Source organism: Mustelus asterias, chromosome 13 (assembly GCF_964213995.1).
Source record: "Mustelus asterias chromosome 13, sMusAst1.hap1.1, whole genome shotgun sequence".
In the NCBI taxonomy this organism is placed as follows: Eukaryota; Metazoa; Chordata; class Chondrichthyes; order Carcharhiniformes; family Triakidae; genus Mustelus; species Mustelus asterias.
Genome location: NC_135813.1, coordinates 14,594,221 through 14,608,702, shown reverse-complemented (window position 1 = coordinate 14,608,702; position 14,482 = coordinate 14,594,221). Strand labels below are relative to the sequence as shown.

The 14,482-nt window shown below is 41.7% G+C and overlaps 1 protein-coding gene across 7 annotated transcripts in view; it reads right to left on the bottom strand.

The window, feature by feature from the left end:
• The window catches only part of LOC144502460 (ras-related protein Rab-14), a 35,975-nt gene extending 22,865 nt beyond the window's left edge, over positions 1 to 13,110 (bottom strand). The window contains exons 1-3 of one of the 7 annotated variants that reach the window (XM_078226395.1): positions 12,868 to 13,054; positions 9,448 to 9,516; positions 8,427 to 8,711 (exon numbers count right to left, since the gene is read on the bottom strand). The gene's annotated coding sequence lies outside the window, so the exon portion shown is untranslated. Of the gene's footprint in view, positions 1 to 8,426; positions 8,712 to 9,447; positions 9,517 to 12,079; positions 12,258 to 12,867 lie in introns of those variants that run through there. The other 6 variants (XM_078226394.1, XM_078226392.1, XM_078226391.1 and 3 more) reach the window with 6 other exon arrangements.
• Between the last annotated feature and the right edge of the window lie 1,372 nt (positions 13,111 to 14,482).

The following is a 14,482-nucleotide window of genomic DNA, read 5'->3' as shown; positions in this document are numbered from 1 at the left end:
ATTTTCAACCAAGTTCGATAAATGTTATTAAGTTGATATAAAACAATTGCAACTTACATTTAAAACAACTGAACTAAAATGTCATCTTAATATAAACAAAGTATTTGAAACAAACCAAACACCACATTCCGCATATTCCCATTTAAACAAAAGTCACATTTTATTTTATTAAAGATGTCCCACTACCCTAGTTTTATCACTAGTATTTCAGCAGGTGTAAGTGGCCAAATGAAATTTACATTCAGGTCTAAACAGATGACCCAGTTGTTGAAATACAAAATACTGTTTGCACTGGACGAAATATTGAATTCAATGGATTATTTATTCATTTGAAACAGAAAGCTAGTTTCCATCGATTGTGTGTTTATTTGACTAAAGGGTGAGAGAATCTTCAAATTAGAGTTAGGCCATTTTAGTAATGAAATCAGGAAGCATTGCTCACAAAAGGTAGTGGGATTCTGGAACCCTCCAATCAAAAGACTGAAAATTTCAAGTCCAAGATTGATACATTTTTAGTAGATGAGGTTATCGAAGAGTAGGGAGCAAGATCAGATAAATTTAAGTCGAGATGCAAATGGTCAAACATCTGTTTCCAATTTCCTACAGCAGATTCACAGAACCACATTTTCCACAATCCCTACTGCCCAACAGTACATTTTCCATCCATCCCCAGCTGCTTTCTGCCACCATCTATTCAAGTTATATCAAGCCATCAAGCTCCTACTTCAGGCCATCAATTAGCTCCTACCACCATCCAAGCAGCAATTACTATGGATAAACGATGATGGGAACTCCTGATGCAGTAATACCTTCCAAAGAGGGGAACTGCTTCAACTGGGAGTGCAACAATCATTAGGAACAATTGAAGTACAAGTAAGCTTAATGACAAGCATCATTGTGGCTACATAGTACCAGGGACACAGGTTCGATTCCGGTCTGGGTGGAGTTTGCTCATTCTTCCTACGTCTGCATGAGTTTTTGCTGGGTGCTCTAGTTTCCTCCCACAGTTCAAAGGTGTGCAGGTTAGATGGATTGGCCATGGTAAAATCACCCCTCAGTTTGTGTGGAGCGTGAATGTGCGTCCTGCGATGAACTGGGAGTTAAGCGGGGTGTACCTAATGTCTACTGGGATGGGCTCCAACTCCCCAGAATTGGAGTATGCAGTTAAGTGAAAGTGAAGTAAGCTTAATGACAACATTAATAGGAGTAAAGACAGTACTGTATTGAAATCCAGCGGTGTAAACATTACAGCAAATCTATTAAACACTTCTTGGGACATATTTCATATGGCTCTGGACAGTTAGACCCTTACTTGGTGAAAATGGGTATTCTAAATTAATTTGCAATTGCATTGAACACACTACTATAACTAACAGTTCTACACGAGTGATACACTCGAGCAAATAACATATTAGAATCACTGATTAATTTACTATATTAAAAAAGAAAAATACGCATGTTTTTAAATGCAACCACAAAACTGTTGGTTCATTGCCAAGTGATTCGCTGTGTGCAGCTCACCTCATGTGTACAAGAATCACTTGGCACAGCCAGAATGGAATCTGGAAATATGCATCAAAACTAACTACTGCAATGAGAAGCAGATTGCACTGCAGGCAATACTACACAAATGTTATTAGCAAGGGCAGACAGGAAAGTATACTAACAGGAAATTACACTTGATCATTAAACCACAATACAGACTTTACTCAACCAAAGATATCAACGTCCATCGTTTACACCACAGTCATTAACTAGTCTGCACCGAGACACTTTCACAGCACTTCGTAAGCACTATTTAACTATCTGTTTGGTATGAAACATTTCCATTGACACTCAAAGACAATGCATGGACCTTTATTTCCAAATATCTATCCTGGACTAACTTTTTCAGTCTTGTGCCAATAACCCCATTACAAACAGCCACAAAGGATACCCATCACCCAAAACAAATTAATGTTCATTTAACATACAATTCTCTATCTTTCCATCTAAACTCCCACTCAGTTTAGTCTGTCTAAACAGGATTATTAAAACATGGTCTCACAACCAACTCAGCAACAGATCAGTCATAAATTTTAACCTCCAATGGCCTCTCACCATCAAGGCATTTGGTAATTTACATGGATCTTATTTGATCAAAGCCAAGATGGGAGGAATGGCCTGTCTTGTCATCTTGGATCTGTTTTGAATTGGATTTTAATTGGAATTAAAGTGCCAAAAGGTACAAAAAAATATTACACAGCTGGTTGAGCATTAATAACATGAGACGGTAGAGCACAGTGAGGATTAAAGGAGTGGCAGAGTGGACAAGAGAGTGACTGATATAAATGTGAGGTTATTCACTTTGGAAGCAAAAACAAGGCAGCAGATTACTACCTGAATGGCTGTAAATTGGGGGAGAGGAGTGTGCAGCAGGACCTGGGTGTCCTTGTGCACCAGTGGCTGAAGGCAAATGGTATGTTGGCCTTCATTGTGAGAGGTTGAGTACAGGAGCAGGGATGTGTTGTTGCAATTATACAGGGCCTTGGTGAGGCCACACCTAGAATATTGTGTGCAGTTTTGGTCTCCTTTTCTGAGCAAGGATGTTCTTGCTCGAGGGAGCGCAGCGAAGGTTTACCAGGCTGATTCCGGGAATGGCAGGACTGATGTATGAGGAGAGATTGACTAGGTTAGGCTTGTTTTTGCTGGAGTTAGAACATAGAACGTTCAGACGAATGAGGGAGGATCTCAGGGATTTATAAATTTCTAACAGGACTAGATGCAGGGAGGATGTTCTCAATGATGGATGTGTCCAGAACCAGGGGTCACATTCGGAGGATTCAGGGTAGATCATTTAAGATGGTGGCGAGGAGACATTTCTTCACCCAAAAAAAGTGGTGAGCCTGTGGAATTCATTACCACAGGAAGTAGTTGATGCCAAAACATTGAATGTATTCAAGAGGCAGCTAGATAGAGCACCTGGGATCAAAGGTTATGGGGAGAAAGCAGGATTAGGCTGTTGAGTTGGAGGATCAGCCATGATCATGATGAATGGTGGGGCAGGCTCAAAGGGCCAAATTGTTTCCTCCTGTTCCTATCTTCTATATTTCTATGTGATGGTGGGGACAGAATCATAGAATCCCTACAGTGCAGGAGGCCGCCATTTGGCGCACCGAGCCTACACTGACCATAGTTCCACCCAGGCCTTATCCTCATAGCTCCATATATTTATCCTCCTAGTCCCCAACACTAAAAGGGGCAATTTAGCATGGCCAATCTATTTAACCTGCACATCTTTCGGATCGTTGCAGGAAATCGGAGCACCCAGAGGAAATCCGAGCAGATACGGGAGAATGTGAAAACTACACCTACACCCCTACACACACATACCTACACAAAAGGCCGGAATTGAACCCAGGTCCCTGGCAATGTGAAGCAGCAGTGCTAATCATTGTGCCACCGAACTGCCCGGAATGAGTGAAAAGTTAACTGGAGACTAATGGATGATCTATGAACAATGTGACATAAAATGTACAGCTTTGAATAGGCTAAATGCATGGCGTAGCACTAATTTACATTTGTGCTGAAAGAAAAGAAATAGTCCAAACAAGAAAATATTTTCATTAGAATCAATGTTTAAAAATTGAGTGATGGCTGAGTCAAATTACATTAAAATCTACCCTTCACTTTTAATTATACACAAAGTTCCCATTATTTTTATTGATGACTACTAATTTTAATTTAACTAGGATAGGGCAAAAAATGCACAGGTTTTGCAGATATTTTACACCTTTTCCACATTTCACTTAATTCCTAGAAAATATCAAATATTCAAACTTAATTATTTGAAGATAATTCCTTCTAAGCAAAAGTCTTAAATATCCCTTCAGTACAGGAACTGCTCCCATCTTCTATGCTCCTATCTATGTTTCTAAGTTTCTATACATGTATCCCAGTTCAACCAATTAGCGATAATTCTTGCAAAAATTGAAAGAGAGCATCTTGTGAGGTTCAGCACTGGAATTTCAGAATTTGACAACGCAACTCCAATGCTCATTTCAGCCAGCAACTCATCTCCCTGCAAAGCAGATTTTTTGCAGCATAGATGGTGTCAGGATGTTTGGAACCACAGATTAAAGCAAATTGGTTTGGACGCAGCTGGCTAATTAGCATGTCAGGAACTTTGATCATAATCCCAACATTAAAATCATAAAGTGTAGCCTTCAGTACACGTCTACAACATTTCACAGAATTCAAGTCACATTTTAGTCGGCACAGGGGAGACCATTCTGCCCATCATGTTTACACTGCCTCTCTGGAGCAATCCACAATCCCATTCCCCAGCTCGATCCCCATAGAGCTGAAATTCTTCTTTCAAGTGCCCAATCTTCTTTTGCATCATTGCCATTTCCACCAAACTCACACAGAGCAGATCACTATCATTCACGTGTGTAAAATAAGTTCTTCCCCACATCACCTGTGACAAACCTTAAAATGTGTCCTCTATGCCTTGTACTATCTACTCATGTTCAGAGTGGTTTATGATCAAAGTTCCTGACATGTTAATTAGCCAGCTATTTCCAAACCAAAGGAGAGAGTGGTTAACAAAGCAAATGTGACCTTTGACTTCATAAATAGTGGGTATTGAATACAAAACAGGTAAGTGACATTGTACCTTTTTATCAAACTCTGACTAGGCCCCAGCTAGTGTATTGCATCCAGTTCTGGTCATTACACTAAGAAAGACTTAATGGTTTTGAGGATGCAGAGGAAATTTGCTAGAATGTATGGGGTAAGGGATTTTGGTTGCAAGGTTGGATTAGAGCAGGTGAGATTTTTCTCCTTGGAGCAAAGGAGATTGCTGGAAGATTTGATCAAGGTGTACAAGATTACTACAGATTAGATGAGAGAGATGAGGATAAAGTTTGTCTCTCTTGTGGGGACCATGAATTGGATTCAATTTGAATTGGTTTTTGGAGTAAGCAAGGAAATGGATTTAGGTCTGCCCAGTTCGCTCTACGCATCGGCTTTGTAACTTTAAGAATGGAGTAAAACGTTCTAATCTAGGCTGGCTTTCCTTAATTAACTCAAAAACCTCTCCCAAGTACCTTCTGATTATTGTTCCTAAATCCTTTATCCAGAGAATCTCAAGAAGTAAATCTGAGAGGAGTCAAAATATCAACTAGAGAAATTTAAATAGATTAGCTATGTTTTTCAGTTAGGATAGCTGCTTACATGTGTACAGATTTTCCACACTAACCACATATTAAATCAAACCAACGAAACAGGGGAGAAACTGCATTTGACTTTGCCACCACTCCATTGGTTACAATGGAACTTGGTGATGACAAATATAGAAACCCTACAGTGCAGAAGAGGCCATTCAGTCTGCATTGACAACAATCCCACCTAGGCCCCATCCCCATAAACCCACATATTTACCCCACTAACCTATGCATCCCGGGACACCAAGGGGCAATTTAGCTTTGCCAATCCTAAACTCGCAAAGCAGAACTTTTCTAGCGTCAGAATAAGGTAAATCAGTCAGTCTGTAACTAACTAACTGTCAGCAAGAACAGAACAACATGTTTACTATCAACACAGTATTAAAAAATAATATTCTTTAAACAGGCATGCTAAATATAAATAAACAATTCTATTCCTCAAACTTAGGAAGCTCTTCCTGATGTAAAATTAAATTTCCAGAGTTACAAGTTTGAGAAGCAGTTGACTTGCAGGAAAAATTAGGTATTTTCCTCCTCCATTTCTTGTCCCTTCTTGCAATTTTCTAAAGCTATTTCACCAGCACCAATCACCCTCTAGTACTGCACCAAAGGGGCGGCACTTCAGAATGACAGAAAATTATTTGCCCATATGCTAAGCGCAATTTTGTTCAGTTCACACACATCTGTGTCCCAACAAAAAGGGTACAGAACAAATCCCAAATGATTTTTCTCCTCCAGAACCCAAGAAAATCTTAATTATGCAATTGTATAATATTGATAAGCCCTCTGAAGGTGCTGGCATGAAACAGACTCAAGTTAGTTAGCACTCAGGACTCCAAGCACCACATTTTTGCCAATTGAATACAGGCATTAATCACATTAGTACAGATAAGCAAATCGGCATTCAAACTTGACTAATTCAGTAAATTACTTGCAAGAGATCGCCTTTAAAAAAAACTTTAAATTTATGTCCCAAAGAAAAAGTAACGAATGCAGAATTTTCCACTTAAATTCATGTTTCCAAAAATAAACTAGCATACATCAGTCCTTTCTTTAATCCTAATCAAATTGTCAGACAAAAAAATGTTTTTCCATACTACATATAAAATTATGAAGTCTGCTACTCAATCACAGCATCGAGATAACCCAATCATTCAACATTCAAGAGTCAGACAATATGCCTACCTTCAAATGCAACATACTCATCCCTCCCTTCTTCTATCAGCCATGGGAGCACTCCTACCTCAAGAAGGTTCAAGACCCACTCCAGAATTGGAGCACAAAAATCAAGACTGACACTGCAGTAGAATGCTACACTGTCAAGAGGTGCCATCTTTCAGATGAGATGTTAAACTGAAGCCCATCTGCCCTCTCACATGGGCAGAAAAGACCATTCTGAATTTCAAGTCATCCCTGGTGACCTGGCCAACATTTATCCCTCAATCAACATTTCCAATGACAAATTATCTGGTCATGTCATACTGCTGTTTGTGGGGGCTCGCTGTGTATAAATTAGCTGCCAATTTTCCTATATTACAACTGTGACTGCACTGTACATCACTGGCTGTAAGGCACTTTGGGATATCCTGAAGACAGGCAAGGTGCTATATAAATCCGGTTTTTAAGTCCCTTCCCCTCAGGGCCCCCCCGCCCCCGAATTGGGCAATAACCTTGGATACAGACTGGAGTTTACAACCAATAACTTGCACCAAATTCAGCACCAGAAAAACCTTACATTTGAGCAAAAGTGATTAATTTTAATATGTCTATTCAGTGCATTAAGATTTTGTTAAAGCAGTGTTATTGGAAAACAGTAAGAGACCTACTCCTTTGTAGGTCAAGGAGCTTTGTTACTAGGTAGAAATGTAACTAATGGAGAGAGGATTTTTTTAATGAAGATGGAGGCTGGAATGCTGGCCAGGAAAGCACCCAGATTGCAAAAACATGGATCAGTATGTGAGAAGATGGGTAAGCCAAGTTACAGAGAATACAATGGAGATGGAAGCTAACAGGATGCTGGGACTGCAAACACACACAATCATGTTCTATCCAATAGCACTATACAGGAAGATGATGGTATCTGTGGTTAGGGTGCGAAGTTTGATGTTAAAAGCAATGGTTTTGGCTACCAGGATATTTAAGCTCATCCAAAACTGGACGTCAAGAGTGGTCTAACTACACAGAGCCAAAGAAGTAGTCAGGGTAGAGAATGGGGGACTTTAGCATATACATGAAACCTAACTTCATGTCTTCAGATTTGAAGAGGAGGATAATACTCGAGGGACTGCAGGTAGAGGAGAGGGGAAGATAAAAACCATTGGTAATGATTCTCTGGTTACAGTCAGTTAATCCCACTGAGCTGGTCAACAGACAGGCATTGGAGGAGGATTGGGTGTGCAACAGAGTTAAAGATAGAGAGAGGCAGAGATCAGAGCATTAAAAATTGATTTCCATATTTGAAATTTCATGTGAATTAAAACACATTTTTTGAAGGACTTGCTGGTACATGATAAAGCCTTGCACTCCCAAATCAGTTAGTGCTAGTCAACCAATAATTTAGCTCCGTAATATCCATTTGCCTTATGCACACTCATACCTCTCAGTTGATGATTAGTCATAGTGCAATTATATTACAAACATATAAATTACTCGTTCTCAAAAAATTTAAGGCAATTGCAAAAAGAGGGAAGCCAGATTGCATGCAATAATGCAGGGAATGTACAGAACTGAAAATGTCATATTAGAACCACAATATCACTGGAGACAACCAAGTTAAATACTTAATCAAAACACATGCTCCAATCTGCACTAGACTTTCCAAGTATATTGGATAGAATTAAAAAACGATACACCACTTTATACAAGACGACGAGGGAAATCTCACGAGATGACAAAAAGAACACCTAATGGAAAAACATGTTTGACTGCATGTTTAAAAATTGAAAGTTAAATGGAAAATGAAGCTATAACCAGCAGACTAACAAATTCAAATTGTAAAATCACTTAAAATACTGTTCCCCGAGCCAATTTCTAACCGAGTTACAATAGAAATTTGTATCCAAAATTCAATTCTGACTGATTCTCTCCATTTTACTTGAAGCTTTGAAATATCAGAACAAAATTAGATCCCTTGATTACCATCTATTAAAAATCAAATCAGAGTGGTTACAACCTTAAATTCTAATCAATGGGTTCAAGTCATGTTTATCGCACACTCACCTTACAAAAGCAATAATGATTCATCCTAAAGCCACCACCCAGTTCTACAAGATCAGCTGTTGTACATCCCATTGGAATGATGAAATGCTATATACTTGGTGGCTAGAGCTAACAAACTCTTTTTATAATGCTTAAATCGCTTTGTTGTTGCTACTGACGCCAATCCTCCAGCAACTACTTCCTTGCTGCTTAATCTGCACTTCGATAGTTGTCCATACATAGTGTTACTGAATACAAATTTATGAGTCTGCTACAGTCCACTCATTTTCTTTACATTTTTTGTATCTATGAACAAATAAAAAAATTGCATTAAAGCTGTACAGATTCAACGTGCTTCAATCAACACAAAACAATTCTTCAACCAACTCATCACATGCAATGCCTTGAAATTCTTGAGTGTCAACAATTCAGACATATTCAGCCCAGCAGGAACATTCATCACATATACAATTCTTAAGCTACATAAATCAACATTTGAATGGAATAAGTTGCAAACCCAGAGACTAGCACAATTCCTCCAATTTGTTTTTCCAGAAATGCAAAATAGATAAGCCTTCAATTTTAAGAGTTAGATCCAATAAAACTCATGCGCATATGAACATATTCAATTCTGGCATGCTTCGTGCCAATGCTTTTCCAATTTGCACATGTAAAACTTTATTCTCTATTTGTACTGACAATCCTAAATGAGATGTTAAAACAAGACCCAATTTATTTGCTAAAAAAAGGTGTTTAAAAAAAAACCTCTCAGCACTACAAAAGAGCGCAACACAATAGAAGGTTCTTCTGGGAGTAATGATTACCTCTTGTGAAACATTTTGGAATGTCCCGAGGCACCCAACATAAATGAAAGCTCTTTAACTTTTACCAAAGAGATAAATATTGCAGCTCACATCAACCACCACAGGAGCACATCTTAAACAGAGCTCCGTCTGACATTAATTTTATGGGATTCAGATACTTTCCTCAGACGCAAAGCAATGAACATCACACAAAAAATAAAACACTAAGCATCAACTACCTGCTAGTTATCTCACAGTACCAATGCAGTCATGGAAATGTTTGTGGTGCAGACATTATTACTTGCCACCTAGAGAATACAGACAAGAGGAAACAGGAATGAAGTCCGAAATAGCAATCTCTAACCAATGTGTCCGAATTATTTCAAGATATTAAATTTTACATTACGAGGCAGAGCAGTTCATGTATGGGATATACACTGTTTGTGGTGATCACAATTACTACAACACTAACTTCCTGCAACACACAAGAACAGAAGCCCAACTGTAAAACAATGACTAAGTGGGCTGATATGGAGTCCAGTTTAACTAAGTTCCCAGCTGGAACTCTGGTTCAACGATGCAAGAATTTATTACAAATTCAGTGTCAGGAGAGAAAAACGGGAATTACCACTCGACTTCAGCTTCCAATTTCAAGCCTAACTGCAAGCAATAAAGTGGAATTAGCCATATTCCACACCCATTGACATATCTATTCCAAACTCTTGTAAAATTAGAATATGGGCCAAGTGCCAATACTAAATTAGCATTGTCCAACACATTAATCTGTTACCCATATACAATCAGGACATCAGAACTCTTTAAATGCAGACAATACATATTAACTAAAGACAGACCAATGTCTCCCAAGATATTAACACCTTTACTTTGAAAATGAAGCAACTAAATTCAAGCCATACAACAACTTTGGCAGCATTTTCTCAAGAAAAAATACTCCAAGATTATGGCCAAATATGAGAGACAAAGTTCACAAATACTCAAAACATACTTAAAAGCTTCTTAATTTGGGGTACTGGACTCCCACTATGCTGTTATACAATTTTAGAAAAATTGATATACCAGGAGTCAATTGCACACTCTTCATTGCATTGAGCAATACAAAATAGGCCCCAGAATATCCTTTATCAGGAACTTGCGCACCAGAGTGTGGCAACTAGGGGAATTTCACAGTAACTTCATTGCAGCGTTAAAGCCTTACTTACGGACTAATAAATAAACTTTAACTTACTTTAAGGAAGGCTAACATCTACAATTGACTTCTACCTCCCAGCATTAGATAACAAGGGAAATAATATTTTTTTTAAAAACTGCTACTGACTGTCAAGGGAATCTATGATTATGTTATGGAACATGTTGCTTTACAGACATGAAAATGCACATTGTAAGGTAAATGTGATAGAATATCTTTCAGGATTAATGTAGTGGCTCAGATTCTATAACACCAGACCTCAGTCCGAACCATGGGGCACAGGTCTTCCCTCTCTATTGGCTGCAAGGAGCCAATGAGAAATCAGCTTGAACAATCTCAACCAGGTTTATTACGGACATAAGCCTGTCAACAAAACAACTGCCCCCAATTTGATACCTCAGATTTCTAATTAGTATCACAGGATTGCTGGTCTGGAGAAACAAATAAAAACATGTCACACTGGTAGCAAGTTTCTGACATCTGGATGAAAAGTATCCATTGGGCAGAGGCGAGAGAAGTTTAGATCAGGCTTTTCTACACTTGGAAGTGCTTAGTAAGATTGGAGAAGCTGGGGCTGTCCTCCTAAAAAGGTTGAGAGGAGATTTGACAGACATGTTCAAAATCATTGGGGCTTCTGGGCAGAGTGGATAGGAGAAATTCATCCCATCTGTAGAAAGGTCAAGAAACACAGGACACCAGAGTCATTGAATCCTACAGTGCAGGAGGAGGCCATTCAGCCCAGAGTCTGCACCAGCCACAATCCCACCCAGGCCCCATCTCCGTAACCACATGCATTTATCCTAGTTGACATTAAGGGGCAATTTAGCATAGCCAATCCACCTAACCCGCACATCTTTGGACTGTGGGAGAAAACTGGAGCACCCGGAGGAAACCCATGCAGACACAAGGTGAATATGCAAACTCCGCACAGACAGGAATCGAACCCGGGTCCCTGGCGCTGTGAGGCAACAGTGGTAACCACTGTGTCGCCCCAGGACCCAGTTTAAGAAATGGCAAAAGAACCAAAGAAAAATGGCAAAAGAACCAAAAATGGCAAAAGAAACCTAAGCACTAACATTTTTTCTCCCGTTTTAAATGAAGTGGTAAGGAACTGGAATTCACTGCCTGAGAGTGCAGTGAAGGCAGATTCAATTGTGGCTTTCAAAAGTGAATTGGACAATTATCTGAAGGGAAAATATTTGCAAGGCTAGGAGGAAATAAAGGTGGGTGGAGTGCGACAAGGCAAGTGGCTCGAATAGCTTCCTGCACAACTGTAATAATTCTTTGATTCTATTGACTCCTCGATCAGCACTTTTTATTCAACCCTGCCCAAAAGCAAGTTCACTCTTTCAACTCGTATTGCCCACATTAAAGCTATTCTAAAAACTTACAACTTTATCAAATGCAAAACCACATCATCAGAAAGTTATACAATGCAAGTCATTCTCAATTTCCTTCTTTAAAAAAGTTACGTTCTAACAAACTCAATTTCGTTAATTTAAATAAAACCTGCATTCTGACAGGCCAACATAAAAGAACACAACGTATAATTTAACTCAATGTGCACAAAAAGACATTTGATTCAGTACTACAGACAAGGAGAAATGTCATTACTATGCACATCTGTGTGAAGAGTCATTTATGATAAGTGAATCAATTGTTACCCAGATGAATATCAGAATTATCCTGGCCACGGGCACTGCAAAACGAATGTCATGAGAAATCTGCTGTACCGAGTCATCTAAAACCCTGGCACTACGAAAAGACAACCGAACAGTTTGGTGTCCATGGGCTTGCAGACGCATTAATCTGGGGGGGACAGTGCGTGTGTGCGCAAATACTGAGGCTCCAATTTATAAAAAAAATACAACTCAAAAGTTGAGATTGTGGGTTTCGGGCGGGCACCAAAAGAGCTCATTATTCATGCGAGAGGCTCTTCCCTTCCCCACCCCAAGCAGGCATCAGTTCCGCCACAAATATCAGTTGGATAATGCGGCCAAAGAAACCCAACCGAATTGCTGTATTATTTAATGGGGGGGGGGGGGGGGGTTGGAATGATAATCAGGCCTCTCAGCCTTTCACTATCGCCTGTTAAAGAGGCCAGGTTTATGTTTTAAATTAATAAAAAAAGGGGGGGGGCTAAAAATGGTGTTTAAAATGAATAGAGGGGACGGGCACCGAGATTGAGGGTGGCAGGAAAGGGGAGCGGCTCCTTCTTCCTCCTCTTGCTCTGACTGCGGTGTGACTGAGCAGGGCAGGGCCGGGGATTGAGCCGGGCCTTCCGGGGAGACACAGAGAGAGGGGGAGACAGAGAGGGGGAGGGAGGATCCAGCAACCGCTTCCAAACACAAGGCAGGAAAAAAAAAACACAACAAAAGGCCGCCAGAGCCGGAGCCGAGGCTTCCTTCACCCTCCTCCCCGCGGCTAATCCCCGCAAACTCCATCACCTTACCGTCTTCTGCAAATTAATAAAAAACCACAACACACACACACACAACCTCCGCCGCCGATTCTTTATCCGATTCCTCTCGCCAATTCCCTCCCCCGGCACTCACGCCCCCACCCCCCCAAAAAAAAACAAAACAAAATCACTTCAGAAAAGTCTTCCCTTCCCCGCGACTTCCAAAATGGCGCCTCCTTCCGACGGGGTTTCCTGCAGCTGGTCACAGGGCCGGGGTCAGGGGTCAACGTCGTCATCAATGCTCCAGGGGAGGAGGTTCTTATGCAGGGCAACCAGGCAGGGAGCTCTACCCCCTCACTGCAGCTCATTGCAACTGGGCAGGGAGCTCTCCCCCCTCACTGCAGCTCATTGCAACTGGGCAGGGAGCTCTCCCCCCAGCCCATTGCAACCAGGCAGGGAACTCTACCCCCCTCCCCTCACTGCAGCTCATTGCAACTGGGCAGGGAGCTCTACCCGCTCCCCCCCCTACCCCGATAATCACCTTTTGGTTTGACGTTTTAAGTTTCCTTTCGACTTTGATTTTGGTTCGGGCTGTTCCCCCCTTCCTTTTGGGGAGCCGCCCCTTTTACTTTGTCCCTAAGTTAATTTGAGTTCGTTTACTTGATTGGTGTCAAAAGAAATACCCGCTCCCCCCCTTACGGCAACCCATTGCAACCAGGCAGGGAGCTCTTCCCCCCTCCCCTCACTGCAGCTCATTGGAACCAGGCAGGGAGCTCTACCCCCCCTCCCTGCAGCTCATTGCAACTGGGCAGGGAGCTCTACCCGCTCCCTCCCTAATTGCAGCTCATTGCAACTGGGCAGGGAGCTCTTCCCCCCTCACTGCAATCCATTGCAACTGGGCAGGGAGCTCTCCCCCCTCACTGCAACCCATTGCAACTGGGCAGGGAGCTCTCCCCCCTCACTGCAACCCATTGCAACTGGGCAGGGAGCTCTCCCCCCTCACTGCAACCCATTGCAACTGGGCAGGGAGTTCTCCCCCCCCCTCACTGCAACCCATTGTAACTGGGCAGGGAGCTCTCCCCCGTCACTGCAACCCATTGCAACTGGGCAGGGAGTTCTCCCCCCTCACTGCAACCCATTGCAACTGGGCAGGGAGCTCTCCCCCCTCACTGCAACCCATTGCAACTGGGCAGGGAGCTCTCCCCCCTCACTGCAACGCATTGCAACTGGGCAGGGAGTTCTCCCCCCCCCTCACTGCAACCCATTGTAACTGGGCAGGGAGTTCTCCCCCCCCTCACTGCAACCCATTGTAACTGGGCAGGGAGCTCTCTCCCCTCACTGCAACCCATTGCAACTAGGCAGGGAGCTCTCCCCCCTCACTGCAACCCATTGCAACTGGGCAGGGAGTTCTCCCCCCTCACTGCAACCCATTGCAACTGGGCAGGGAGCTCTCCCCCCTCACTGCAACCCATTGCAACTGAGCAAGGAACTCCCCTCCTCACTGCAGCTCATTGCAATGATTTAGAGGTGCCGGCGTAGGACTGGGTTGAACACAGTAAGAAGTCTCACAACACCAGGTTAAAGTCCAACAGGTTTATTTGGTAGCAAATACCATAAGCTTTCGGAGCGCTGCTCCTTCGTCAGATGGAGTGGAAATGTGCTCTCA